The 27,582-nt window shown below is 42.2% G+C and overlaps 1 protein-coding gene and 1 long non-coding RNA gene across 4 annotated transcripts in view; one reads left to right on the top strand and one right to left on the bottom strand.

The window, feature by feature from the left end:
• Positions 1–11,613, bottom strand: part of LOC112628688 — a 36,435-nt gene extending 24,822 nt beyond the window's left edge. The window contains exons 1-3 of the long non-coding RNA XR_003120465.1: positions 11,456–11,613; positions 11,080–11,121; positions 10,269–10,429 (exon numbers count right to left, since the gene is read on the bottom strand). This is a non-coding gene — a long non-coding RNA (uncharacterized LOC112628688). The remainder of the gene's footprint in view (positions 1–10,268; positions 10,430–11,079; positions 11,122–11,455) is intronic.
• Positions 11,614–11,785: 172 nt separating this feature from the next.
• Positions 11,786–27,582, top strand: part of DICER1 (dicer 1, ribonuclease III) — a 71,272-nt gene continuing 55,475 nt past the window's right edge. The window contains exons 1-2 of one of the 3 annotated variants that reach the window (XM_025391829.1): positions 11,786–12,070; positions 27,453–27,518. The gene's annotated coding sequence lies outside the window, so the exon portion shown is untranslated. Of the gene's footprint in view, positions 12,071–27,452; positions 27,519–27,582 lie in introns of those variants that run through there. The other 2 variants (XM_025391830.1, XM_025391832.1) reach the window with 2 other exon arrangements.

Raw genomic sequence — 27,582 nt, 5'->3', positions numbered from 1 at the left:
CTTTTACTGCCCAAATGTCTCTGATTCAGATATTTCTCTCTCCCATTAAGACTATCCTCAAAGCTGCTACTACATCTTTTGCACCAGGAGTCCCCCACTTCTAGGTCATTGACCTGTACCAGTCCATGGTCCGTTCAAAACTGAGTACAGCAGGAGCTGAGTGGCAAATGAGCAAACATTAATACCTGTATTAGTCAGGGTTCTTTAGAGGGACAGAACTAATAGGATATATATATACACACACACACACACACTAGTATTAACACATGATTAGAAGGTCCCACAATAGGCTATCTGCAAGCTGAGGAGCAAGGAAGCCAGTCTGAGTCCCAAAGCTCAAGAACTTGGAGTCTGATGTTTGAGGGCAGGAAGCATCCTTCATGGGAGAAAGATGTAAGCGGGGAGGCAAAGCCAGTCTAGCCTTCTCACGTTTTTCTGCCTGCTTTTATATTCTGGCCATGCTGGCAGCTGATTAGATGGTGCCCACCCAGATTAAGGGTGGGTCTGCCTTTCCCAGCCCACTGACTCAAATGTTAATCTCATTTGGCAACACCCTCACAGACACAGCCAGGATCAATACTTTGCCTCCTTCAATCCAATCAAGTTGACATTCAGTATCAATAACATCACTCTACCTGAGCTCCACTTCCTGTCAGATCAGCAGCGGCATTAGTTCTCATAGGAGCGTGAACCCTATGGTGAACTGCACACGTGACAGATCGAGGTTGCACGCCCCTTATGAGTAATACTTCATGATCTGAGGTGGAACAGTTTCATCTGGAAACCACACTCCCCTCCCCTGTGAAAAAACTGTCTTCCACAAAGTGGTCCCTGGTGCCAAAAAGGTTGGGGATCGCTGTTTTACACTATTGCAAACACACACCTCAATTTTGTTCTCCTCTATTTTCTACAGTGGATGGAATTAACTTGCAAAAATGTAAATCTGATCATTCTACCTTTTGCTTGAACACCTTTCAATGGCTTTTCTTTTAGATGAAACAGCAAATCCTTACCATGATACGAGTTCCTTTGTGTTTTGGTGACGTTTTCCTGTCTCTCTCTTATCTCTTGCGCTGTGTTGGGTAAATACTGGACTTCTTTTTCAGTTCTTTGAATAAGTCAGACTTCCTTGCTTTTGGACTTTGGGCATGCTGTTCCTTCTACCTGGAACACTCTGTGCCCTTTACCTGGCTACTAGTACTTTAGGTCTCAGTGCTACAGGTAGATTCTTTACTTAGGAAGCTCTTCCTTGACCCTATGGACTACGTTAGAGTCCCCTAATTTTGTGGCCCCATATCCATCCATGTGCATTTGCTATCATAGCAATCATCAAACTTTATTGATACTGTCATTTTGTTCCTGCTGTACTGTGAATTCTATGAACATACGGACCACATCTTATTTTTTCAACTTTGAAGCTCTAGCTCCTAAAATAATTTCTCACACAAAGGAAGTGCTCAATGAATATATATTGAACAAATCAGAAAAAATATTTTAACAGGTGACCCTCAGAATTCCCCCAGGAAAGGAACTCTCTTGGGGGAAGTATTCCCTTAAAGCTGATCAGGGTGGGTGAGGCCTTGCTAGTTTGGGATGTTAGCAGGCACTGACAACTGTCCAAGGAAGACGGCACCCCTTAGTATTTGAATGAAAAGGCTGAATTTATTGTTTGCTTAAGAAGAAGATCTGTACTTATAAGGCACAGTATGTTAGTCCATTTTGCATCGTTATAAAGAAATACCCGAGGCTGGGCAATACATAAAGGAAAGAGGTTTAATTGGCTCACAGATCTGGAGGCTGTACAAACATGGCATCAGCATCTGCTTGGCTCTGGTGAGGCCTCAGGGAGCTTTCAGCCATGGTGGGAGATGACGAGGGAGCCAGTGTATCACACAGTGACAGCAGAATAAAGAGAGGGAGAAGAGGGATGTCTTCAATTCTTTTACACAACCAGATCTCATGTGAACTAAGAACTCAGTCATCACCAAAGGGAGGGTGCTAAACCGTTTGTGAAGGATCCACCTCCATGATCCAATCACCTCCTACCAGGCCCCACCTCCAACATGCAGATTACATTTCAGCATGAGATTTGGAGAGGACATACATCCAAACTATATCATTCCACCCCTGAACCCCATAGTCTCATGTCCTTCTTACATTTAAAAATACAATCATGCCTTTGCAATAGCTCCCCAAAGTCTTACTTGTTCCAGCATTAACTCAAAAGTCCCTAGACCCAAGTCTCATCTGGAGAGCCATTCTTTCACCTATGAGTCTGTGAAATAAAAACCAAGTTATTTACTTTCAAGATACAATGGTGGTACCCAGATGCTGGATAAATACTCCCATTCCAGAAAAGAGAACTCCGCCAAAAGAAAGGGGCTACAGGCCCCATGCAAGTCTAAAACCCAGCAGGGAAGTCATTAAATCTTAAAGCTTCAAAATAATCTCCTTTGACTCTGTGTCCCACATTCAGGGCACACTGGCACAAGGAGTGAGCTCCCAAGGCTTTGGGCAGTTCTACCCTGTGGCTTTGCAGGGTGCAGCCCCCATGGCTGCTCTCATGGATTGGAGCTGAGTGCCTGCAGCTTTTCCACACTGAGTTTGCAAGCTGCTGGTGCCTCTACCACTCTGGGGTCTGGAGGGCAACAGCCTACTTCCCACAGTTCCACTAGGCAGTTCCCTGGGGGGTACTCCATGTTCAGGCTCCAACCCCACATTTCCCTTTGGTGCTTCCTTATTAGAGGCTTTCCATGAGGGCTCTGGCCCTGCAGCAGGCTTTTGCCTGGGCACACCCAGGCTTTCTCATACATCTTCTGGCATCTAGGTGGAAGTTGCCAAGCCTCCTTCACTCCTGCATTCTGTCCACCTGCTGGCTTAACACCACGTGGAAGCCATCAAGGCTTATGGTGGCTTCTGCTCTCCAAAGCAATAACCCAAGCTATACCTGGAGCCCCTTGAGCTACAGCTGTAGCTGGAGTGGCCAGGATACCAGGAGTAGCGTCCTGAGGCTGTGCTGGCAGAAGTGTCTTGGGCCTGGCCCCTGAAACCATTCCTTCCTCCTAGGTCTCTGGGCATTTGAAAGGACTGCCTTGAAGATTTTTGGAAGGCTGCCGAGGCCTTTTCCCCATTGTCTTGGATATTAGCACTTGGCTCCCTTTTATTCATGCAAATCTCTCTAGCAAGTGGTTAGATTCATCTGCTAAAAACACTTTTCCCTTCTTTACCACATGACCAGGTTGCACATTTTCCAAACTTTTACACGCTGGTTTCCTTTTAAATCTAAGTTCCAACTTAAGTCATTTCTTTGCTCCCATATCTGATAGTAGGTTGTCAGAAGCAGTCACACCACTTCTTGGATGCTTTGCTGCTTAGAAATTTCTTCTGCCAAATAACCTAAGTCACCACTCTTAATTTCCACCTTCCACAGATTCCTAGGATGTGGACACAATGCAACCAAGCTCTTTGCTAGGGTGTAACATAGAACACCTTCACTCGTTCCCAATAACTTCCTCATTTCCATCTGAGACCTCCTCAGCCTGGCCTTCACTGTCCGTATCTCTATCAGCATTTTGGTCATAACCACTTTACCAGTCTCTACGAAGTTCCAAACTTTCCCTCATCTTTCTGTCTTCTTCTGAGCCTTCCAAACTCTTCCAACCTCTGCCTGTTACCCAGCTCCAAAGGTACTTCTACAATTTCAACTGTCTTTATAGTAATGCCCACTCCTTAGTACTGATCTTTTGTATTAGTCCATTTTTGCCTTGCTAAAAAGAAATACTTGAGGGTGGGTAATTTATAAAGAAAAAGGTTGGGAGCGGGGAGGGATGGCATTGGGAGTTATACCTGATGTAAATGATGAGCTGATGGGTGCTGACGAGTTGATGGGTGCAGCACACCAACATGGCACAGGTATACATATGTAACAAACCTGCACGTTGTGCACATGTACCCCAGAACTTAAAGTATAATAAAAAAGAAAAAAAAAAAAGGAAAAGGTTTAACTGGATCACAGTTCTGCAGGGTGTACAAGCATGATGCCAGCATCTAGTGGGCTTCTGGTGAGGCCTCAGAGAGCTTTCGATCAGTGCAGAAGGTGAAGGGAAGCCAGTGTATCACATGGTGAGAGTGGGAACAAGAGAGGGAGAAGGGGGAGGTCCCAAAAACAACCAGATTTCACATGAACCAACTGAGAACTCACTCATCACCCAGGGAATGGGTAAACCATTCATGAGGAACCCACCCCCACGATCCAATCACCTCCCACCAAGCCCCACCTCCAACACTGGGAATCACATTTCAACATGAGATTGGGAGGGGACAAACATCCAAACTATATCATACAGTCTTTCTAATTAAAGCTGCTGCATAGTGTCCCATTACATGGATGCACCACAAGTTGTTTTCCATTTGCCAACTGATAGATACTGGGGTTGTTTCCAGTTTTTGGCTTCATTTCTTTTAGGTAAATGTCTAGGAGGAGGAATGCTAGGTGTGATGGTTAATATTAGTCATCAACTTGACTGGATTGGGAATGCCTAGGTGACTGGTGACACACTGTTTCTGGGTGTGTCCACAACTCATGGTGTGTCCATGAGTTGTTTCCAGAGGAGACTGGCATGTCAGTCAGTGGACTGAAAGAGAAAGACCAGCCCTCAATGTGGGTGGGCACCATCCAATCACATTAGGATGTGCCTAGAATAAAGCAGGTGGGAGAAAAGGGACATTCAGCTTGCTTGGCTTTCCTTTTGTGCTCTCTCACGCTTCTGGAGCAAGAAGACTTTTCTTCCTCTCGTCCTTGGACATCAGACTCCAGGTTCTTCCACCTTTGGGCTCTGGGACTTACACTAGCAGCCTCCCAGGGACTCTCGGACCTTCAGCCTCAGAATGGGGGCTGTAAGTGTTGGCTTCCCTGGTTCTGAGGCTTTCACACTTGGACTGAGTTACACTATTGAGGGCTTCTCTCATTTTCCAGCTTGCCTGTGGGACTTCATCTTTGTGAACATGGAACCAATTCTCCCTAATAAATTCACTTTCATACACATACAAACACACTCATATATCTATATACACATATGTATATGTATATACACAAATATTGTATATCTATGTAGACATGTATATATGTATATCCACACCCCTTCATGTGTATATCCACACATACACATGTATGTGTATATCACACACAAGTGTCTATGTGTACATCCACGCACACATGTATATATGTATATCTACATATATACATGTACATCTACATATATGTATATACATGTAGCTCTACATCTACGTATACGTGTATACATGTAGATCTACATCTACATGCATGTATGTATATACATAGATGTAGATCTATGTATATGTGTGTATATATATGAGTATCAGGGTTCTCCAGAGAGACAATATACTAGGTTATATGGAAAGTATATCTTAACTTGATAAGAAACTGCCAAACTGTTTTCCACAGTGGTTATAGCATCTGCATTCCCATCAGCAACGTATGTGAGTTCCAGCTGTACTATACCCTTGTCAGCACTTGATAAGGTTGTAACCATAATTGGTCCAGTGCCCAGTGCATTCGGCAAGTCAACATGTGGAGACACCAGGCTGCAGCAGAGAGGTTTAATCATTGGGTCACAGAACAAGGAGACAGGAGGGAACCTCAAATCCATCTCCCTAAGGAGTTTGGGGTAGGGTTTTTTAGGGTTTTGGAGTGGGCCGCAGGGCAGAGATCGTTCCCTGGTTGAACAGTACAGGTTGAAGTCATAGGGCAGGAGATGAGGAAGCTGTCTTCTCATGCTGATCCTGCACTTCAAACTGCTTGTGGAATTCAGGGTCTGAAAAACATCTTAACTGATCCTTAAACAAACACCTTATGATTTTAATGTCAGAGATTCTGTCTATAGGAACAATTGGGATGAAAATCAACTGTTAAATAGTCATGATCCTAAAGTTGAAAATCCTATCGGTAGGAACAACTGGGGAGGCAACTGGTCAGTAACTAGAGTGCTGTGTGGCTTTCAGCAACTGATAAATGGGTCAAAGGGCAGCCTGATTAATGCTAATTTTTTTTTTGATCATATGAATAAGATGATATCTACTAGATTCCTTTTTTGTAAAGTTCTTGTTTTTAAAATAAAAATTTCATGGGGAGACGCTTTGAACCTATGTAAGTATCTCATTCCTCATTCAACTTTTCCCCACTAGATTTAGCAAACATTGATATTTCTTGTCTGATGATTGCCAAATGGTGATTTTCCAATTCTGTAACTAAGTACCCCCATTTTTCTAAGAGAAAGATAATTGTGTTTAAAAAAATTTTTTTTCTTGTCTCTTTTTCCCCTTTTCTCCACTTTCTACTTAGTTCCTTAGAAATGCAATTATAATCTTTACCTTCCCTTCACCAGACACTCCCTACAGGGCAAGCTTATCTAACCATGTGCTTACTTAGAAGCTTCTGAGCCAGAAATCTCTCCTACCAGGACACTGCCTAGAGAGACAACAGTCAATTTACAACCTAAAGTATGCCCGCTAGGAAACTCTGTCCCACTTGGAAAGCATCTCAGACAATGGCCACTTTACAGTCTAGTTCTGCCTACAATGGTGCCAGCTCAAACACCCAGCAGATACAGCTCCAAGGAGAGTCATATAGACCCTCACCTGCTTGCCCCCTCCCCTGCATGCCATTCATGCCAAGTCCCATCTTCAAAGCCCCTGCTTTCTGCCCCAAAAGCAAATCAGTACCCTCAAGGCAGGAACCTGCATGTTTCCCTCTATGTTAAGCTTTGGAATAAAAAGTCACTTTCTTTATAGCAGACCTCACTCTTGTTAATGGTGCTCTGCAAGCAGTGGGCTACTGAACCTATGACTGGGTTACAATTCCATTCTTTTTTCAAAATGTATTATTGAATTATATTCTAAAGAGGAGCTCTTTATTGCCATTTATTTTTTAAAGAAGTGTGGACTCATGAATTCCATTTGAACCCATGGGATATAATCTCCTGCTATTATGATTTTGATGTTCAAATTGTCCTAGATTTGGCCAACAGGAGCCTCTTCAAGCTGATTGCTTTGTCCTTTCGAACTGTCTCCACCATTTCTTGAGCATTTTCACACTTTCTAGCACAAGATGTTCCAGTCTCATACTGTACTTTGTCTGGCCCAATCCTAAAATCAGTCATTTCTCTAAAGAGCCCTGTTTCCTTTTCATGGAGAATGGTGTTTAGAGCTAGGTGTTAGGTGTTCTTTTGGCTAATGTGGTGTTGCTGCACCAAGGCCTTCCCACTGGTTAGGCCTAGGAAATATATGTACATACATTGATAGACGTGTGTGTGTGTATGTATCTGACTGTGGAAAAATTACACACCCTATTCCCTCACCCTCAACAATTAACAAAGAAGACTTCAGTGACCAAATGTCGGGGGGTGTTTCCCCACACACCAAGCAAGCAATCGATTCTGTAGCAGACACCAACTGGGTGTCCTCCAATTCCCTTCTAACCTGGAGATAGCATCAGATCCTACAGGTTGAGGCTCACTCCCCAAGACACCCCCAACAACTGCCTCACTCTGTCTCTGGCCACTGACCAGTCCCAAGTCTGGGCCTCCAGAACTTCTGACAGGCTTCAAGTTGTTGTTCCCATGACCCCCTCTTGGGTTAGATTAATTTGCTAGAGCAGCTCATTGAACTCAGCGAGACACTTATGTTTACAAAGGGTATTACAAACAATATAGAAGAAAAGATAAATAGGATGAGGTATGGGAGAAGGGGCTCAAACCTTTCATGCCTTCCCTGGGTGCACCACCCTCCCAGGAACCTCCTGGTGTTCAGCTATCTAGAAGCTCTCCAACCCTGTCCTTATGGGTTTTTATACAGGCTTCATTAGATAAGGCATGACTGATTAAACTGTTGGCCACTGGTGATAACTTGACCTTCAACCCTTCTCCTCTCCAAGAAGTTGGGGATAGGCTGAAGGTCCAACCCTCTGAGCCTGCCTTGGTCTTTCTGATGACCAACCCCATCCTAAAACTACCTAGGGGCTCCCAGCCACCAGCCAACTCACCAGCATACAAAAGACATCACTTTGGTGTTTGTAAGGAATTTAGGAGTTGTACACCAGAAAATGAGGTCAAAGACCAAATATATATTTCAAAATCTCACACACACAAAATGTATACATACACACTTTTACATTTATATTTATTTTTATATCTACATGTATTAAGAACCATGATTTTACACGAATATCTCCAATTCCAATCCAATCACACAAACTTCTTGCTTTTCTTATCTCTGTACTTGTAACTCCCTTCTCCAACAGGGAGAAATCTGGCTCCCATGACCCTCAATATAGTTTTTCTTTGTGTAGTTCTCCTGTATGTAATCAGCTGTCTGGCCTTGCAGGGTTGCTGCCCCACCTTCCTTGTTTGGGCTTGGACTCCCCACTGAGCTGACAGCCCAGTCCAATATGGGAGTGGCTACATTCTCCCATGTAGATGGAAAAGCAGACAGAACAAGTTAGTAGAGATACATAGAAAACAATCACAGAGGAGGGGCACAGAGGAGGGCACCTTTTGGGTTCCTGGAAGCTTTCCAATGACTGGTTCTAGTTTTTGCTAAGATGTGGCTGTATTCCTATTCTCGGCTTTTGTGGGAAGCACCTACATCATTATGATAAATTCTCTCTTTTTGGTTGCACTAGTTCAGGTTGGTTTCTGTTACTTGCAAACAGAGAGTCTTAAAGGTATATTTAAATCCTGGCTTGTTCTACAAAAAATAAACCAAATTGTGGAAATAATCAGGGCTAAGGGAAAATAAAAATTAGCCCATAGAAAATGCATACCACATGGTACTATACTGTTGCTTAACATGGGCTGAAATATTGGCTCTAAGATTTCTAGTGATCCAAACAAAGTGTGAAACAATATCCCTTACAAGATTTTATGTCTCTGGATTTAAAACAAACCAGCAAGTGAAGCATGAATAGACCATTAGAACGGACACAGAGTCCAGAAGTGAACTGCTCAATAAATGACTGTGCAGCCACCTAGACAAAAAAATTAATTTGGATCCATACCTCACCCTATATATTAAATCGATTCCAAATGGATCAACATTTAATTCCAAAAGACTTAAAGTCTAAATGTCCATCAATAGAGAATTGGTAAATTATGGTATGGATATACCTGCAATAATATATTAAGGAGGTTGAAAAAAAAACAGCAAGGAGCTCTGTATGTATTACTATAAACATGTCCTCTGGATACATTAAGTGAAAAACACAAGGTGGAGTAAATATGTACAGCATGCTGGCATTTTTCTAAACAAGGAACACAGAGAGTATGTCTTGGCTTGTATACACATAAACATTTTGAAGAATGAGAAGGAAACAGTGGTCACCTATTTGTGACACTAGGACAGGTGTGAGGGAGGTCTTTTTCCACTGTGTATCTTTTATAGGCTTTCTGATAAATGAACAATATGGATGTACTACTTATTTTAAAAATAAAAACTGAAATTGATAAAAATCAGATAAACCGGCCGGGCACGGTGGCTCATGCCTGTAATCCCAGCACTCTGGGAGGCCGAGGCAGGTCAGGAGTTTGGGACCAGCCTAGCCAACATGGTGAAACCCCATCTCTACTGAAAATACAAAAATTATCTGGGTGTGGGGGCATACGCCTGTAACCCAGCTACTCGGGAGGCGGAGGCAGAAGAATCGCTTAAACCCAGGAGGCAGAGGTGGCAGTGAGCCGAGATTGCGCCATTGCCCTCCAGCCTGGGCGACAAGAGCGAAACTCTGCCTCAAAAAAAAAAAAAAATAAAAAGTCAAAAGTCAGGTAAACCTGCTGATGCAGCAAGCAGCCTGGCTAGTCTTGACAGATTGCAAGAGGACAACCAGAGGGGCTGAAGTTGTACCAGCCCACAAATTTCCACTGCCAGTAGAGGCCAGTGCCTACCCCCACACTGAGATGCTGTCCTTCTCATAAAGAATTATCTCCAGAAAGCCTTATATGTATGACTGGGGACTTAAAGGTATGACATGCTCACAGTGCTTGACATTTAAGAAACTATTTTTTTAATACATAGGTCTGCCAGGAGTATCCTACTTCCTAATTTTGCCCATGAATATGCTATCTTCATGTGAAACTTTAAGCCAATTCATAGTAAATATATTATCAAAATTTTAGCACGGTAATGATTGAGCACACCAGCCTCAAAGCCAGACTACCTGGGTTCAAATCTCAGTTGTTCACTTACTGGCTACTTACTTGCTGGAAGTCATTCCACTACTTCATCTGTTAAAATAGGAAGCAGGCCGGGTACGGTGGCTCACGCCCCTAATCCCAGTACTTCGGGAGGCCAAGGCAGACCGATCACGCGGTCAAGAGATCCAGACCATCCTGGCCAACATGGTGAAACCCCGTCTCTACTAAAAATAACAAAAATTAGCTGGGTGTGGTGACAGGCCCCTGTAATACTAGCTACTCAGGAGCCTTACGCAGGAGAATCACTTGAACCTGGGAGGCGGAGATTGCAGTGAGCCCATTGCAGTGAGCCCAGGTCCTGCCACTGCACTCCAGCCTGGCGACAGAGCGAGACTCCGTCTCAAAAGAAAAAAAAAAAAAAAAAAAAAAGGAAGCAGTTTCAGCACCTGTCTCACAATGTGCACACAGTTAAAGCACCTACCTTACAGGGTGCACGTGAGGATCACAGGCATGCAAGCCCTAGATCAGCCTGCCCAATGGCAATATAATGCAGGCCACAGATGACATTTAAAATTCTGTAGGACCCACACTAAAAAATAAATAAAACTGATATTTTTATATATTTTGATATATTGATCTCAATATATCAAAAAACGTTTATCACTTCAACATGTAACAATTTTTTGAACATTATTTGGTAAAGAACGCATACACCTCGATTCAGACTAGCCATACTTTAAGTGCTCAGGAGCCATGCGGGGCTGGTGGCCCCAAACTGAACAGCACAGCCCAGGCAGCACCGGCGCAGAGTAGGTTCTGCTCACGCCCATGGGCTGAAAGAAACACGGTTGCAGTTGCTGTGAGCACACCTCACCTGGAGCAAACCGGCCTATCAGGGAGTCCACTGAACAGATGTCTACATTTGGGGATAAATTAAGACAATGTTCTTTAAGCCAGTCACTTATGTAACTCCCACCGATATTTTAATTCCTAGCTACGAGATGTGGTGGGTGGTTCCGACCTATGCAAATGATCAGTGTACATACAGAGGGCCACCGTCTATTTCTCACTATCTGGGGATCCCAGTTAGGGTGGGGGGCGGAAGTGGGTGTTTGTTATTTCCCCAAATGCGAAGGCCCCTGCACCACTAACGCGGGGAAACGCAGGCGAGTGGGAAGATACTTTAAAAAGGGGAGGGAGGTGCTCAGAGAGAAGCTAGGCTCTCTGGGGAACAATTACGGCCACGTTACGGTCTGTGGGTGCCAGAAGGGGCAACAATGGAGGCAGTCGAATTCCGAGAGCTGAGATAGTCAGCCAAACTTAGCAGGCCTAGGCCCGCGGGTTCCCGAGAGCCCCAAAGACTCCCGGCCACTAGGGTCCAGTCTCGGCACTGGGCCGCAAACACCGCCTCGGCCTCGGCGCGCACACCCGCTGTCTCCCTGCTCCTGAGTGGCTGGGGGGCCGGGATTAACCTTTCACCGCAGGGCCCTGTCCAATCACAGGCTCGCTCTCATGCCGCCACGGGGCGAGCGGAGCGTGGGGGCGCGGAGGGGCGGCGCGGGGCCAGTGGGATTCTCCAAGCGGCTGTGCGCCGTTGCCGCGGGCCGTGCGCAGGCTGCGGGCCAGCCGGGCGCTGCGCAGTCTCCGCAGGGGCCGGCGGGAGGGGTCGAGGCGGAGGCGCGGCGCAGGCTGCTGCAGGCCCAGGTGAATGGAGTAACCTGACAGCGGGGACGAGGCAACGGCGAGCGCGAGGAAATGGCGGCGGGGGCGGCGGCGCCGGGCGGCTCCGGGAGGCCTGGGCTGTGACGCGCGCGCCGGAGCGGGGTCCGATGGTTCTCGAAGGCCCGCGGCGCCCCGTGCTGCAGGTGAGGCGGGCTCCCGCGGAGCAGCTTTGTGTCCGGGGCCGGGAGCGGCAAGCCCAGCCGCGCTCCCGCCTCCGCGCTGAGGCCCGCGTGCCGGCCATGGGCCCGGGCCGCGCGTCCGGGCCTGGCGGGTGCTGGTGAAGGGCGCGGCCTCGCTTGCCTCGTCGTCCCGCGCAGCGCGGCCTGTGGACCCGGTGTCTGCCCACCCCGGCGCCTCACCGCGAGGCAGCCCTGGGAGACTCTCCGGACCTCCGTGGCGTGGTGGGGGGCGCCGGCGCCTGCCCACTCCCCGGCCTGGTGAGGCCAGGGGGTTCTTGACAGGTCCCGTCACGCGCGCGAAAGTGGCGCAGGAACAGCGGAGGTAGAGACGCGCGCCCTGCCAGCCGGAGCACCCTGGGGCCCTCCTGTGATGGGGCCGCTGCGCCGCGCTCGGAGGGGACGAAGTCGGGCTCTAGGTCCCTCCCGGGAGGGTCCTGTGTGATTACTGTCAGGGGACCAGATCGGAGCCCGGGGGGGGGGGGGGGGGCGGGGCCGAGGCCATTCTTTTTCCTCTCCCCTCATATGTTTTTGTGCCAAAATGCCCAGACCCTGCGGAGGAGCCTTTCTTCAGGGATTTTGATTTTGGGGAAATCAGAGTATGTTTTAAGTTAGCACATCAGATTTATGTAGATTGTCCAGAAAAGCTGAGTCGCCCTGATGGCTCTGCCTGGAGGTCAGAGCTAGCAAACCACTGAGTGTGTCCTTAGAATCCTGAAGATCTGTGGAAACGTGGAGATGAGTGGAGGGTCCTTGGTGTGTAGTGTTCACTCAGTGCTTTTGTGGAGAGAGTTGTGGTTAAAGGGACACGTTACTGGTCTACACGATAAGTAAGTGTTCTTAGGACTTTCAGATTTTAAAAACATTCATCTGATGAACGAGGATCACTTGGACGTCTATGCTTCTGTCTTCGAATATTCTGAATCTTTACAATCCTGATTGTCAGGTGTCTTCTTGGTGCTTGTTTTGAGTCAGTGGAAAAGGACTCAGGTTACGAGTTAAGTAACTCGGAAAATATTGTTAAAAATGTGCTTTTAAAACAGGTTAGCTATATTGAAAATGTATTGGTGTAAGCGTTAAGTTTTCTAAATAAAAATATACATCCTCACCAAAAAACTCAGTTTACTAAAAGATGGGTTCGGGATAAGCCAGGTCCTAAAGAATAGTAATTTTCGATATTATTGATATCTTTGGGAATTAGGTTCTGGAATAGCCAGTTTATTTTGCAAAGTCTACTTTAAAGCTACCTGTGGCACGTGTGTATTATATGTAATATGTGCTATATACATTCAAAACTTCATTTTAGGGCATATTCCATAAAACTCAATAGATTAAAAAAACAAAAAACTAAAGATTGCTTTTAACATGGTCACTGTAAACATTGATCATGGTAACATATGTTTATAGATTTACTCATGGCACCAAAATGCTGTTTTAAGAAAAGAACAGTTAGTCCATTTTTATGTGGGGAGAAAAGACATTTTCCTACAATCCTTTTTAGTGAGGGCCTGCTTTACTTTTTGTGCTTCCATCTCATGTTTGAAGGGTGAGCCCTGACTGCTGTATTTTGCCGGTGGCTCAGTGTGTGAGTTGGGTAACAGGGTGGTTTTGCTATTATTGAGCTTTATTGTCTTGGTTTTAGAAGACATTTTCTTTTGATGTGGCTCATGATTCTTATTTGACAGTGATTTGGTGGTGTCACATAGTGGGTTGTACAGTACTTGTAGTGCTACCTTCTATAGAGGGTGACTTGTGGCGTTGCGATGTTTTATTCTCTACCACTATCTGACATGTGAGGAGCTTGTTTCATTTGAGAAGGTAGGTATTTCGTAGACATTCTCTCACTTGCGACCCTACCATGTCGTGGTCACATTTCCACTTGCTCATGGCAAAGGAGATAAGGGAAACATGTTATTAAGTGCTTCCTTGTTATGTGCCAAGATGTTTCAGGTTCTACATACATTCTCTTCTAATCCTTACTGTGACCCTGCGATCAACTCAATATTGCCCTTGTTTTACAGGCAAGGAAACTAAAAGTCCCTGATTATTACTCCAAGTTAGGAATTTCGAAGTGGCAGAGCCGAGATCGAATCCTGGTTTGGTTTCAGAATCTTTGCAGGCACGCTCTTTGTATTGCATTACTGTTCCGAGTGGATTTCAGGGCTGCATCGCGTGTAGTGACTCCTCAGTTAAGACTTGCAAAATGAAGCTGTGTCTAGCCTTAAATGTTCAGGTGAATGAATGGTTATTTGAATATTTCAGATAGTTGTTCTTTTTTTTATTTGGCATGGTAAAATATACATAACGTTGAACCATTTTAAGTGTACAGCTAGCTGGCATACAGTACATTCACATTGTTTTTAGTCATTACCAGCATCCATCTCCATACTTTTTCGTCTTTCCCAACTCAAACTGTTCTCATTAGCACTAACTCCTCTTTCCATCCTACCTTCAATGCCAGGGAACTACCATTCTATGTCCTGTCTCTGACTACTCGAGAAACCTCAAATAAGTGGAATCATACAGTATTTGTTCTTTTGTGTCTGGCTTTTTTCACCCAGCATAGTGTCTCCCTGGCTCATCTGTGATGATTTAGATGTCAGAATTCCCTTCCTTGGAAAAGCTGAATGGTATTTCATTTTATGAATATACTGCATCTTGTTTATCCATTCATCTGTCCTTGGCCACCTGGGTGGCTTCCATCTTTTGGCTACTGTGAGTAATGGTGCTGTGAACATAGGTATACAAATAACTCATTGGAGTCCATGCTTTCCCTTCTTTTAGACATAACCTCAAAGTGGTCACATTGTTTCTTGATCATCAAAACACTAGACTAGACTCAGAATTTATTGCAGTATTAGTTTTCTCAGGGTTCCTTCAAACTGATAATTTCCTACAAAAAACGTCTCTCTGTCAGTAAAATCTAATCTCTCTGAAGCCCAAGATTTACTCCTTTTTATGATCTTAGTTCCTATCATAGTGTCTGGCAAGTAGGTATTCAAAAAACTGATCAAACGTGGAATGATGTGCTTTATTGAATGCCAGAGGAAGATATTGGTGAGATCTTTGTTTAATTTGTATAAAGAGAAAGTTGGAGCCAAGTGACTTGTTTTGTTTACCTTTTGCTGTGCTTTTTGGACATTCAAGAGCTTAGTTCATCCCAAAAGCCCAATGTATGTATTATACTAGCTCTTATTCACAGGTTTCTTTGCAATTTACCACTTGCCAAATGACTGTAGTCTTCTGAGGCAGCATTATTTTCTTGGTATTCCACCTCCTTAGCTGTGGGGATTGGGTCTTTTGATTTTTTGATGGCTAGTTTTCAGTTCTTCCAAATTTCTGCTAAGACTCTAGTATTAGTACATTTATTTAATAGTTTATGATGTCTATTTTGAGAAAGGATTTGAAATGGTCTTATAATGGGAAAGTATTAGAGTACTATGAAAATGGTAAAGGTTAGTAGTATAGAATATAGAGCAGAGAATCAGATGAATGATTGGGGCAAGGAAAGGTGAGTGCCTGCATGTAACTCACGTTGATTAATGAAAGGAAGCATACCAATTAGGAGAAGCAGATTTTTCTCTTGTATGAAGAGTAATCAGTCTTTTGAATTATTACATTAAATAGCATTAGCAATATATGGAGAAAATGTTTTACATTTTACAAATGATAGAGAAACATTTTTTCACATGCCATTTTAGAGAAACTGGATAAAAGCCTCAGGCATAATAGAAAAGCTTTAATAATACAGGTGTTCACTGTTCCAATGGTTTGATTCATTAATTTCTTTCAGGTGGTGTCCCTCGACTATCAGTTGTCTCATTCAGGCTGTTGACAGATGCTGAATAACAATCCATTCAGGAATAAGCTCTCTGGACAACATGGGCAGTGAGGGTTTTCCAAGTAGGAATTCTCACCCAGTCTTTTTTTTTTTTTTTTTTTTGAGACGGGGTCTCGCTGCATTGCCTAGGCTGGAGTGCAGTGGTGTGATCTCAGTTCACTGCAAGCTCCGCCTTCTGGGTTCATGCCATTCTCCTGCCTCAGCCTCCGGAGTAGCTGGGACTACAGGTGCCCACCACCATGCCTGGCTAATTTTTTGTGTTTTTGGTAGAGATGGGGTTTCACCGTGTTTAGCCAGGGTGGTCTTGATCTCCTGACCTCGTGATCTGCCCATCTTGGTCCCCCAAAGTGCTGGGATTATAGGCGTGAGCCACTGCACCTGGCCCTTTCACCCAGTTTTTAGGAACATGTGTTGATCTAAAAAGTAAGACTGCTTGTATCGTGGTGTATACTTGATGAACTCACACAGAAAGAAAAACATTTCTGAGATGTAGCTGGTGAAATTGACATTTTCAGTTACGTAATAAAGCCTTTGTTAAAATAATTCTGAGTACAAAATGGCTTTCTCATCTAAAATTGTCAGTGAATTGTTGGTACTCCTTTAACACGCAGTGACCGCAATATACACTTTAAATAAGTGACTGAGAAGATGCCACAAAACATTGTCTGAGGATGTCAGCAAGACTGTTACTAGAAGTAAGACGTGACAGGCTTAAGTTTGGCCTTAGAGGTTTTTTTTTTTTTTTTTTGAGGCTTATAATAGCATTACATGTTCTTGACTGTGTTAAGGTTTATAGAATAGTAAGGATTAGATTCTTCATGCATATTCATTACCAGACATGGTGCTTGGCATATAGGAGACACTCAGATTTGTTAAGTGAATAAGTGAATTTATAATACTTTTTGAAATATTTAGAAGCTAACACAGTTTTGTGGAGAATATTGCTTGCATATTAAGGCTTTTAAAAAGATTATTACTGTTATGTTTTTGGACAAATCATGCTGCTTGGTCCTTTTTGCTTTGTGAGGTACGTATGATTGTGTGCACAGAAACGTTGCAGACTGAGGGAAGTGTTAAGAATCATAGGAGAAAATAGCTGTCAAAATTGGGAGTTTTACTGTATTGCAGACTTTCTCGTTGTTGGCACAGACTACCTCTGTTGTGCTTGTTCTTTCTTTGACAGCTCAATGTATGCAATAAAGCAGGGATTTTAACAACACATTTGAACAATTCTTGAGGATTAGAAAATGAGGTCAGTTAACCAGTTCAGAATTAAAAAAAAAAACAAACCGTACTTAGAGAACTTGAATAATGAGAGAAGACTTTTAGTTTAAAAACTGATCTTTGACATGATGTAGGAAGGTTCTTTGATTAAGAAGTTAGATAAGTGACCCCGTTTGAAGGGAAAAAGAGAGGTAGTAGTCGTATTTAGTCCTCTGAGATATTTCGAGATTGCAGGATTTCTGTCTTTCCTCTTTTGGTAACATCCTGGGAGGTGAGATTAACATGATGAACGCACAGCCTGTCCTCCTCTTATGCATCCTGCTGCCCAGCCATCGCTGTCAGTTGCTCTGATTCATGGTATTTTAAGCTCTTTCCACTTTGCAAAGTTTAATATTAGTGTTTTATCATAACTTTGTAGGGATACTTAAGAGCAAGTGTTTGGTGTCAGAGAGACCAGGGTTCAAATCCTGATTCTTCAACTTTATAACCAAGGAGCACTGGGCATATGGCACGTCTCTGAGTCTCAGCTTCCTTGTCTATAAACTGTCATAGTAGTGTTTGCCTCTTTTTTATTTTATTTATTTATTTATTTTTTGAGAGGGAGTCTCGCGCTGTCGCCCAGGCTGGAGTGCAGTGGCCGGATCTCAGCTCACTGCAAGCTCCGCCTCCCGGGTTTGCGCCATTCTCTTGCCTCAGCCTCCCGAGTAGCTGGGACTACAGGCGCCCGCCACCTCGCCTGGCTATTTTTTTTTGTATTTTTTTAGTAGAGACGGGGTTTCACTGTGTTAGCCAGGATGTTCTCGATCTCCTGACCTCGTGATCCGCCCGTCTCGGCCTCCCAAAGTGCTGGGATTACAGGCTTGAGCCACCGTGCCCGGCAGTGTTTGCCTCTTGAGGTTTTGAGGAAAAAAAAGGAGTTTCTTAAACTCTCATGATACACGACTAGCATTTGATAAAATTTAGGTGATATTTTTCTTTTAAGTGTGTGTATTAGAGAAAATTTTAACATGCAATAGTCTTAATGTGATTAGATTATATTGTGAGCCCCCAAATTATTAATATTGAAATGTGTGGTCTAGTAATACAATGGAGCATGAAGGAAAAGAGGGCTTGAGAACAATATTTTACAGACAAGTTTTCAAGGAGGATTATCTATACTGGTTCAGCTATCTTAGTTGGTCTCTGTAGTAGTGATACCAAATGTAATAGTGCCTTAAATGTCTCTAAGTTTCCATAAATAACACATTCTTCGTCTGCTATGCATGAATTAACACATCATCTTTGAAACCATACTTCAATTCAGCATATAAAGCCAAGTGTTTTGTAAAAGAAACCTCAGGTTAGGTTTTATGTTTCCTTATGATTAGATTCAGGTTTTGGCACTGGGCACAGTGACTCACTCCTGTAGTCTCAGCACTTTGGGAGGCCAAGGCAGGAGGATCTCTAGAACCTAGGAGTTTGAGGTAGCAGTGAGCTATGATCGTGCCACTGCACTCCAGTCTGGGCAACAGAGTGAGACTCTGTTCCCCTCTTTCCCTCAGCAAAAATAGATTCAAGTTTTGTACTTTTAGTAGGAAAACTACATGAGGTAGGTGTTGTCAGTTTGTCCCAGTATTGGTGATCTTAGCTTTGTCACTTGGATTAAAGGGGTATCTATCAGGTTTTTCCACTGATAAAAATACCAGTTTTCATTTGTAATTAGTAGGTAATCTGCAGAAAAGCTTTCAGACTATGTAAATATTCTTTAGCAACTTTCACCCAGTGGTTTTAGCATCCATTAATGATTATTGCTTCAGTTACTAATGCGATGGTTAAAAATGGACTTTTCTGTCATTCCTTCTACATTTATTAGTTGACATTCAATAGAGTTTCACCTGAATTTTAAACCTAACAAAATACAGTTTCTTTTTGTGTTGTTGTTGAGGCTGAGTCTTGCTCTGTCTCTCAGGCTGGAGGGCAGTGGCGTGATTGCACCTTACTGCAACCTCTGGCTCCTGGGTTCGAGCGATTCTCCTGCATCAGCCTCCTGAGTAGCTGGGACTACAGGTGCAAGCCACTACACCGGCTAATTTTTGTATATTTTTTAGTAGAGACGGGGTTTCATCATGTTGGCTAGGCTGATCTCGAACTCCTGACCTCAAGTGATTCAGCTGTCTCGGCCTCCCAAAGTGCTGGGATTACAGGCATGAGCCACTGTGCCCAGCCTACAAAATACAGTTTCTAAAATGAGAAACTAAAGTTGAGAAATAATATCTTGAGTTTTTGGGTTTTCCCAGTTAACACCTGCAACTTTAAAAACTTTAAAATTGTTTCTGAAACATCTTCAAGGTTAGAGTCAGATTAGTGTGCATTAATATGGAAGAGAATTTTATAGTGGTTGGAAGTGACCTAAGAAAACTAGGATGGGTATAGTCAGATAATATCGAAATTATCATTGTACTAACTGGTACCTCTCTAGATTTGACAGTTTCTAGTTAGCCTTGAATTACTCTTTTGGGCTTGGGTGCCAAGGTCGAGGATATTAAGCTTGTTAAAATAATTTGGGTTGTTTAAAGTCTTTTAACTATAGAAAGTATCTAATTTGAGTGTTATATTTGACTTATAAAAAGCTGCTTTAATTCAATAGTTGTTAAGGTTAGATCAATAAAGCTTATTCTCAACTTTGAATTAATTAATAAAAAATTATTCATGGATACTTTCTTACATTCCAAACTATCTAGTCATTACAAATTTATAATAAGATGAAAATCAAACAAATCATAAACTATGTAATAGGAATGTAAGTATAGTATGAGATTATCTTTCAAAGATCTTAATACTCTTGAGGGAAATGGCAATAACAGCTGATACATGGGGCAGTAATATAATTAAGCCCATGATGATTTGGGTGGTATAGATAGCCCACGTGTGCTAAATGAGAGGGGAGGAAACTAAAGTGATAGAGGTTTTTAGGGAAAGTTGAGGGATGGGGTTTGTGAGAGGTGGCGAACTCTGTTGGTACACACTTGTTTTGGTGTTACTGGAAAGGCAGATAACATGAAATGTTGCACAGAAGCTATGATGATGTACTGCGTCACACTCTTGCCTGGACCTTTTAATATGTTTGCTTTCCTGTCTCAATAAACATCCATCTTAACTCTTATATTCATTTTGTCTCTGGATTGACCTCCCTTTAGTATTTAAGTATTCACGTTACGTATCTTAAAACAGCTTGACATAGAGAAAATTGTGGCTCCTTTTTCCCAGTGGATGCTCTTTCTTGGTGTAAAGGCAGAGGATAGTCATGAATTGAATAAAATTCTAGCACTCGTTGCACAGCTTTAAGAGTAAAGTATGTGCCTGTAGTCCCAGCTACTCAGGAAGCTGAGATGGCAGGATCACTTGAGCCCAGGAGTTCGAGGCTGTAATGTGCTATGATGGTGCCTGTGAACAGCCACGGCACTCCAGCCTGGGCAACACAGTGAGACCCTGTCTCTAAAAAAAAAAAAAAAAAAAAAAGTAAAGTACAGAAACTTGGAATCAAATATCAGTCTTAAAACTCACCTTGAAAACTAGTGATGTGTTAAGTATTTATGTCTCTTGAAACAAAACTGTAGGGCAAATGTCATTATAGGTAACTGGAGGGGAGGGGTGTGTATCTGCTGTTTTGATGTGTTGAAATGTCATCTTTCTGAGAAGTACTCCAAGCAGCAAGCGGACCTTTGGTTTACAGCCTAGAGACGCTTCTTATATGGAGTTCTTTGATGGGTGGAATTTGTTAAGACGGTATTTGACCTGTGTTCAGCTTCAATTTTGGACAAATCTAATTTTAGGCATGATTATGTTGAAATTTAAACATAATATATTTATGTTACAGATTTAGAGAAACCCAGAAGTTTATTTGGTTCAGATAGAGTAATGCATGAAAAGAAGGCTAATGAATTTGTGGTTTAAATTATAGATACTACGATACTGTAAAATATATATTTCGTCTGTCCTCTACCCTGTTCTTAGGCATACAAGGCCTGAAATCTTCAGAATCTCCAAAGTGATGTCTTTTTGTATGCTAATGTTTGACCTGTGGCTGGTAGCTCCTGGTAGCTTCAAAATCCCAGGGGCTGGTTACTGGAAAGACTAAGGCATGATTAGAGGTTTGGACTCAGACCCACCCTCCAACTTCTGGTGGAGAAGAGGGGTTGAAGGTTAATCATGCTCAGGTAATGAGTCTCCATAAAAACCCTAAAGGACAGAGTTTGGAGAGCTTCTGGAGAGTTGAACACATGGAGGTTCCTGGAGGGCAGTTTGCTCTGGGAGGGCTTGGAAGCTCTATACCCCTTCCCCATACCTCACCCTGTGCATGTCTTCATCTGGATCTTTGTAATATCCTTTACCTAATTAATTAATTTATTTTTATTGAGATGGAGTCTCGCTGTGTTGACCAGGCTGGTCTCGAACTCTTGGCCTCAGGCGATTCTCCCATTTTAGGCTTCCAAAGTGCTGGGATTACAAGCGTGTGCCGCTGCACCCAGCCTGTAATATCCTTTATAATAAACTGGTAAACATAAGTAAGTTTTTCCCCTAGGACTATGAGCTGGTCTAGCAAGTTAAATTCTAGGAGGGCGTTGTGGGAACCCCAGTTAATTGATTGGTCGGGAGCACTGGCAAAAAATAATCTGAGATTTGCAATTGACATGGAAGGGTGGGGGAAGTCTTGAGGACTGGAGCCCTCAACCTGTGGGATCTGATGCTATCTCCAGGTAGATAATGTTGGAATTCAATTATTAGTAGAAGACACCCAGCTGGTGTCTGCTGCAGAATAGATTGCTTGCTTGTTGTTGGGGAGAAACCCCACACATATGGTCACAGAAATTTTATGTGTTGTGTGAGAACAGAGGAAAAACAGTTGGTGTGTGTTTTTTCCCACTCAGATACTCAGATAAATGTTACCACATTTTGTGCCTTAACGGGGGAGGTTTTTACTCCATTCATTCATTCATTCTTGAGACAGGGTCTTACTCTGGAGTGCAGTGGTGTGATCATGGCTCACTGCAGCCTCCCCGGCTCAGGCGATTCCCTCACCTCAGCCTCCTGAGTAGTTGAGACTACAGGCAGACACCACCACACCTGGCTAATTTTTATATTTTTAGTAGAGATGGGGTTTTGCTATGTTTCCCAGGCTGGTCTCAGAATTCCTGGGCTCAAGTTATTTGCCCACCTTGGCCTCCCAAAGTGCTGGGTTTATGGGTGTGAACCACTGCACACGGCTGGGAGGATGTTGTCATTACCTAAAACAGAATTGTATATCTCTAGCTTATCATCACACAAGTCATCCACAGTTTGAAAGTTTGTTTACCAGTTCCCAATTCTGCATGTTCAAATTGTAGGAAACTTAAAATGCTGAAAAGTTTAAAGGAAAAAATAAATTACTCATCCAGTTAATTTATCATTAATTTTTGGGTAAACTAACTTTCTCTCGCCTCTCCTTCCTGTCTTCCTTTTCTTTCTTATCCTCCCTCACTCCCTCCCTTTTTCCTTTCCTTTAGTTTTTAACTAAGACATAATCATAGTCTTACTGTAAATAAAAATGTTCTGCTTTTTCATTTAAAGCCATTGACACAGGATTTTTCTCAGTCACTTTACCAGCCGGAGACCTTTGGCTGGTGACACCCCCGTCCAGGCCTTGCTTGGCCACGCTACCCTCCCACTTGGCCTGCCTGGGCCACACCTGGCTTGCGCCCTGGCTCAGCTAGTGGCTAGGCCAGTCATGCCCCAGCCTACCTGTGTTACAGCTCATACCCACGTTCGGCGGTTCCTGAGTTCTTGTCCTGCATCCAGGAAGAATGAGGATATGCTGACAACTGAAGGGTGAAGAAGGCAGACATACATTTTATTGAGCAATGAAACAGTTCTCAGCAGAAAGGGGACGTGGGGGTGGTTCTCCACCCGAAGTTGTGTAGTTTCTCCCCCAGTGTGGCTGGGTCCTGGGCTTTTACAGTCTCAGAATAGGGGAGTGCGTGCTGATTGGTTTGTGAGTATGCAAAAAAAGTTAAATGCACCACTTGAAGGTGGGCATGACAGTGTAAAAAAACCAATTAGGGAAATGTAGGTGTATGTAAGATAGGTGAAGGGTGAGGATCAGTCAGAGGAAAGTGTGCCAAATGGGAAGACAGGTTCTCAATCCGGTCTCTGGATTTATCTGAGACTTCTAGTTCTCGTGAAAAACAAACAAAAAATATTGTCTGTCTTGACCTTCAGGCTTTAAACTGTCTTTGATTTGAAGGTGGGAGTTCACCGGGGACCCACCGCTGTCTGCCTAGGCATTTGTCTGCCTGCTGCTGCTCTCACCGTAAGCATTTTTGTTCATTATAAACGTACCATTTTAAATGGCTGAATTGAATTTCACCATGTAAGATGAACCAGGGTTTACCAAACCATTCCCTCATTCATTGTTAGACATATAGATTGGTGGTGGGGAGTGTTTCTTAGCTCTTATAAATGGTAATGATGAAGGGAGCATTTCTATATGAAGTTTTTTTTTGTATGTGGTAATGACTAGGTTAATGTGCAGCGAATTTTAAGAATGACAGAAATGTAAAGTTCATACTCATAGTGTTAGGGTAAACTAAAAAATTACTTTTTAAAAAGACAAATGACAATTAAAAGTAAAAATATAAATAATTCTCTGTGTTTTGTATTTATGTAAAGATACCAGTGTTTAAATTCTTGAAATTATTATTTGTTTTTTCTCTTTATTCTCTTAATCCTTGGTTTGACCTTAATCTTTTCATAGTCTATATTCACTAAATAGTAGTTGATAAAGCCTTGAAATACTTGTTTTATATACTGTGGATATGTTGGATATTTTCTTTTGGTTTCTTTTTTATATTTTCAAAACATCCATGATTGTTACTATTTCTTGTTTCTGTGTGGAACATTTTATTGCCTGAGAAACAATTCAGTGAAATAATGTTTTCAGTGATGTCTGTCCGCCCAGTAAATAGCACACAGTATTTTTTTTGTTTTTCAAGAGAACTAGTGAATACAAAATGTTTAAATTTACTTTACGTTATATACCATATTTTGTGATTTAATTGTGTTGATTTTCATCTTAATATAAATTCATAATGGCTAGCTTGTTTGGAATGTAGGGGAGGAAAACTTTTCCTCTACCCACTTAGGCTCTATTGCTGGGATCTGTGAATTAAACTAACAAAAGACATTAACAGGAGAAGAGGTCTATAGCTTGTATTGACGTTAAGATTTTTGTGTGCACAGGGGCTCAAAGAAAAGAAGTAAAATCCCAAAGAAACACTTAGATTTAGAGGCTCATGTACCGTCTTAACAAAGAGTGATAAATGGTGAAAGGACAAAGGAGGGGAAGTTTGGATTTCTAGGGTTGGTAAACTGTGGGAAGGTGATTAGACGGTGTACGGAGGAAACCAGTGGTCGAAAAGGGTTATTTATTAAGGTTTGTTTATGCACATTCATCTTGGTGCCATCTCTCTGTGCTGTGGTGAGGATTGTTCTTGTTTTCTTCCTGGTGTAGAAGAAGGGGGAGTTTATGCCTTACTTTTAAGTAGAAAGAGGGAAGGTGTAGAACTTTTCCTGAATCTGTTGGTTCTTAATTGCCTTCAGCTCAAAATAATCAATATACCAAAGTGGCATAGTTGGGGGTAGCATCTCCTGATCCCCCCTATTCAGGAGTTTGTGGTTTTTCAGGTTAATCTGGCTATAAATTCTGTATAAAATCTTCTATGCATTATATGAGAATGCATTTTCTATGCCAAATCTTAGGGTTAATGAAACACTTTAGGTTTTCTTTAAGAGTTTCATAAAATTTTGAGAGTTTAATAATTATGCTTTAAAAAATGGATTCTAGGTAGAGGTACTATGGATTTTGTATGTTCCAAGCATTTTATTTTCTCTCTACCTAGTTTAAGATATTGTGTAATCCTCGTAATAGTCAGGTGTTTCTGTTTTACAGGCAAGGAAACAATGTTAGCGAGGTAGTGGAGTCTGGATTTAAACCTTGGTATTCTGACACTGAACTGCTTGCTGGCATTAAGATAATTTTTAAAAGAAAGATACGTACAAAGGAAAAAAAAAAGAGGCTGCTTCCTGTATCCCCAGTTGCCTTACTCAGTGCCTCCTGCATAGGTGGGTATACATGAGAACGGAGTGATAGTGTATAGATGTCACTGAAAACTCAGAATCAGTGTTTTGTGGCAAATATGTACATTGAATACATGTTTATATGTATACGTAAGTATATATACAAATATAATATAAATGTATATATTAGTATTAAGAGGCAAGAGCATCAATTTGCTCATTAAGTTAGCTAAAAACGTCTGAGACTTTTTCTCTTCTGGAACTTAGAAAAGGGAAGCAGGTAGGAGTTGTTTTCAGACAACTTGGATTCTATGTGTGGATTCATTTTCAGTGTGGCTGTTCGCCCACTTTCATTTTCATTTTTAAAAACTCCTCCAGGTAGTTGGGCAACATATTTTAGGGCTTCTCCAGTATTTAAGTTCTAAGAAATGGAATTTTATTATTTGGTATGAATACTATTTGAGAACTAGGCTATATTTAAAAAATAAAAAAGCTGGCCAGGCATGGTGACTGACGCCTGTAATCCCAGCACTTTGTGAGGCCGAGGCATGCAGATTGCGAGGTCAGGAGATCGAGACCATCCTGGCTAACATGGTGAAACCCCGTCTCTACTAAAAATACAAAAAATTAGCTGGGCGAGGTGGCGGGCGCCTCTAAGTCCCAGCTACTTGCGAGGCTGAGGCAGGAGAATGGTGTGAACCCGGGAGGTGGAGCTTGCAGTGAGCAGAGATTGCACCACTGCACTCCAGCCTGGGCGACAGAGTGAGACTCTATCTAAAAAAAAATGAATAAATAAATAAATAAAAATAAAATAAAAAATAAAAAAATTAAAATGCTAATGTTAGGGAAATACAATTAAAACTGAAATCTCCCAACCCAGAAAATTGCTCCACAAAGGTAGAAAAGAAAGAAAATAATGTTATTATTGAATGAACATTAAATCAGACTACTGTGCACATCACAGGCAGTCACTAAAGGGTTGGCAAAGACAGAAAGAAATCTTGCTGTTTTATATAACTAAATGGTTGCAATCCATTACATCCATATTTTCAAGATAAAATTGCTAATTTTTTTCACATTTTTATGACTAGAGGTAGGTTTTACACTTTGGAGTCAGGTGACAAATTAGGCCCATCTCCTCCTAGGAAACCAGGAGATTGAGTGTTATTTCCCTTGGTGATTACATTTCAGAGATGGCTTTCAGGTCCTTAGGAAACAGCCAAGTTAAAAGACTGGAGACTTAAATGCATATACATTGAAAGGGAGGGAGAAATAAATTCTGGAAAAGAAAAGGGGAAAGGGACCTCCTCCCTTTCCTTTGAATTAGCAGTATAAAATAAGTTGTTATTGTACTTGACATTCTACCTTTCTAATGTATGTATGGAATTGTCAATGGAAATAACTTGAATAACTTAGCAATAATTTTGTAATAGTTGAGTTACATTGAATTTTAAAGGATTATCAACTTAGTAATTTGATTATGGCATTTCTAGGAATGAGGTGAGTCTGAATTGGAAATCATCTCTAGAGGGTGACACAGGAGGACATGTTGGTGTGCATGGTGTTTGCATCCTGCTAGGTGGCGGTATAGAATGAAATTAAAAATTAAATGAAGTCTGAGGTAGCCTTAGAAAATAGAACCTTGGCTGATTGCAGTGGCCAGTACAGCATGTTACTGTATTGAGTACTGTAGGCAGTTGTAACACAGTGGTATTTGGGTAATCTTACGGTACTACAGCACTTTGGGAGGCCGAGGTGGGAGGATCACTTGAGCCCAGGAGTTTGAGACCAACCTGGGAAACATGGGATACCTAGCTCTACAAAATAGAAGAAGAAAAATGAAAACACAAGCACTGACATATTGGGAGGTAGGAAGATACACTCATATACAGCATGATACTGATTTATCATAGTGTTTAAGTATTTTTAAAGCCAAGTATTACTGAGGGAAAAGGTAATTTAATGCCAAGAGTTCTGTCTTCTGTCTAATTGAATTGTAGTAACAAGTTTTTTTTCCTGTCTGTATTAGAACATAATATCCCAATTTTAAAGGGCAGTTCTTTTAGACATGCATTGTCTTATTGCCCAATAGATAAAGAATTTTATGAGGGATCTTAAAAAGTAGAACATTTCTTAAAGTTGGTTTTAAAAAATGAGTTGTCTCTTCTAAAATTTCTCTCTGATTGTTTTTAGGTTACCTAGGGTATGAATTAATACAGACTTGGAAACTCTGAAAGAACTTAGAATCAGCATTTTGAGGTAAATATGTATATGCTAAAGTAGTGATAAGGTTGCCCCAGTGGGCTTTGTTGACTTCTTAGCA

Source organism: Theropithecus gelada, chromosome 7b (assembly GCF_003255815.1).
Source record: "Theropithecus gelada isolate Dixy chromosome 7b, Tgel_1.0, whole genome shotgun sequence".
NCBI lineage: Eukaryota > Metazoa > Chordata > Mammalia > Primates > Cercopithecidae > Theropithecus > Theropithecus gelada.
Note: the sequence above shows the minus strand (reverse complement) of the source record. Positions and strands in the feature narration are given on the sequence as shown.